We start from the raw sequence: 3,012 nt of genomic DNA, 5'->3' as shown, positions 1-3,012 counted from the left end.
CAAATAATTTTGGAATTTCATAGAGTGATCGTCATTCGATCCCGTGACCATCCAGGTCTGGTTTCATGACCCCTTGGTAGGTCTCTCACCTCTTCACAATTAATTAGGTTTTATCATATAAGGCTCAGACGAGCATTATTTTAATAAATGATTAAACCAGTATTTGATCATCCTTTCACCAACTCTTCAAGGGGTCTTGGTATTTGCTCACTCGAGCATATGGGAGATACATGGTCGACCCATGATCCTATGTAACCGGTCCCTTCTTCATTCCATGGTTAATTTTCAATAAACCATCAATTGGTCATCAATTGATCAAATTAGGGTTTTTGAGTCCAAGGATCATAATTCCATACTCGGACAAACGCTAATGATCTTACGACGATCTCATGATCAACATTTTATTAGTTATACTTGATCCAGTTTCCAGTATCATAATTTAATATTTTATTTGGTCACGCTTCCAGTTATTCATCAGATGTGAAACATTTGCTCAAACCAAGGAATATTGGTTCAACAATTCATCGAGTGAGAAATATTTGCTTACCTTAACTATCAGCGTTTACTTGAGAATCATACCTCTATATCAACAGACATGTTCGATTCATGAGTTTCAGAATATTTTGCAAAATCATGTTCAACTCAGCAATACATGGACTCATCGTCCCATGAAGTCAGCAACTGACTAGCTAAATACACGTCTGCCTTGCAAAATCCACAATCACGAGACATCAATCGTGTCACATGAGGGAATATTAACTAGGGTTTTGGTCTGGCGGTCTATGTCACGTGTGTTCATACACACGATGAGAATGTGAGCAAGTAGTGCAATCAGTTGAAGGATTTAACAAAGTAGTGGATGGAAAATCGACCAAGTCTCCGCACGATGAGAAACTGGTTTTAAAAACGATTTCCATTTCCCAACTCTTTGATTCCATCAACTGTCACACTTCATGGGATCATGGTGTTTATAATTCCAGCAATATAAATAGGTCTCTGAATCATGATTGAATATAGAACAATCACACGTCAAACAGACAACACGAGATTAACAATTCAATATCTGAGAAATTACTCTCAACAGAGAAAATTCAATCATTCAGAACTTATCTTATTCAGAATACACAACACACCTACAATCTTTGATTACCATTGATTCCACACATTGCTCAGCTTCCCTCCTACAGATCGACCCATCCTCTCTTGTGACCGAAATTACTCTGGAACGACCATTGTCTTGGTTTAGGCCGGAGTAATACAGATTGAGCTCTCGAATTCAAAGCACTCCCTTCTTGCAGTGCATCTGTGTAAGGTTGAAAATTTATCTCAGTTCAAGGAGTCTCCTCCGTACGGTCGTCTCCTCAATTTCGTAAAAACCAGCAAATCGTTTTTCCCCATCTACAGATTGGCAACCACAGTTGGAGGTCATTCTCTCGGTTGCAATCTTAACTTACACAAGATGGTCGGTCTTAGGTCTAACTCAACTGCTCAAAACCCCTAGTCTGAGTCTTTCAAATGGTAACGTTCCTCTGGCTCATTCGAATGACTACGGTAATATTTGTTATCCCTACTTTACTACTCCTTTTCAATCCATCGACGCATTTGATGGAGAAATTCCATCACTGGCATGAAGATAGGAAATTCCGGAAAGGAACATAGATCGATTTAAGGGAGCAATCGATAATTTTTTCAACTACATGGTGGACCTGACAATAATTTTGGGACCTCGAGATGTGGAACGCTCATCTCTTGACGCCACTGATGCTAGCCCTCAAGCCAACAGCTTCACCACTTATGAAAAGTCGGTGGACCATGAAATTATACACTTGATCGAAAGCTTATGTGAACTCCTACACTTCTACAGAGATCAGCGTACGAACACATTTGGTACACTTAACCAAATAACATCCAACGTACAACTAATTCCACTGTCTCCAGTCGTTGAGGTATCCATGGTGTCTGAATATTCAATCGACAACATCACATTCGGGTAAGAAAACCGCATGGAAGATGAAGGACATAACCGAGCCATGTACGTAACCGGTTTTATCAAAGACTCTGAATTCAAGAGAGCCCTCGTTGACACAGGCGCTTCTACAAATATCGTCACTATGAAGACTCTTAAGGCGGCCAAGTTCCCACAGAATAAGATTGTTTGCCATTTTATCTTGACGGGTTTTGAGGGAAGTCAAATCCATACATACGGATACGCATACATAGACTTGAAGGTGGAGCATATTCAATTAAAAACCAAGTTTCACGTGATCGAAAAAGATCCTGACTATCACATGATACTCGAATGACCATGGCTCCATGACAATAAAGTGGTTCCTTTGAAATATCATCAATGCATGAAATCTCTGCTCAATAATAAAATCATTCATATTGCAGCTTCTACATCTCCTTACGGCCTAATCTATGACGCTGAATTCCTTGAGTCTCAACAGGACATCCCCGAACCTCCGAACAAGATTCATGGCATTCCACTCCCAATATGGAAGTCCATTGAAGAAGTCACGGAAAAACCGTCGTCCTCAGGCGTTAAGTCGATTAAGTCATCTGCTACGCCGATTAAGCGCCGCAAGGATCAAGTCTCAAATCCTAGATCTAATTTCATAACAAGTCATGATGCGGAGAGGAGAATCATTTATCGCAGACACAAAGATTAGCAATTAACAGGAGAGAACGATGAAAAGTCTCCCCGCCCCGAAGAACCGTGTCAGAACGAATAATTACTTGAAGAATAGGTTCAAGACGCTCCATGACAAATGCAATACGGTACTGACTCCGCTACTGACGACCTCAAAATAATCAACATCAGAACATAAGATGATCCAAGGCCAATCCTAATTAGTTCAGCACTTTCACCAAAGGAGCGAACGAAACTGATAAACTTATTGAAAGAATATCAAGATTTCTTCTCCTGGACGTACGAAGAAATGCCTGGTCTAGATGAAAAATTGGTTACTCATCATCTGCACATCACTCCTGGCTCCAAAGCTGTCAAACAAC

Source organism: Papaver somniferum, chromosome 10 (genome assembly GCF_003573695.1).
Source record: "Papaver somniferum cultivar HN1 chromosome 10, ASM357369v1, whole genome shotgun sequence".
Classification (NCBI taxonomy): domain Eukaryota; kingdom Viridiplantae; phylum Streptophyta; class Magnoliopsida; order Ranunculales; family Papaveraceae; genus Papaver; species Papaver somniferum.
This window is presented reverse-complemented; position numbering follows the sequence as displayed.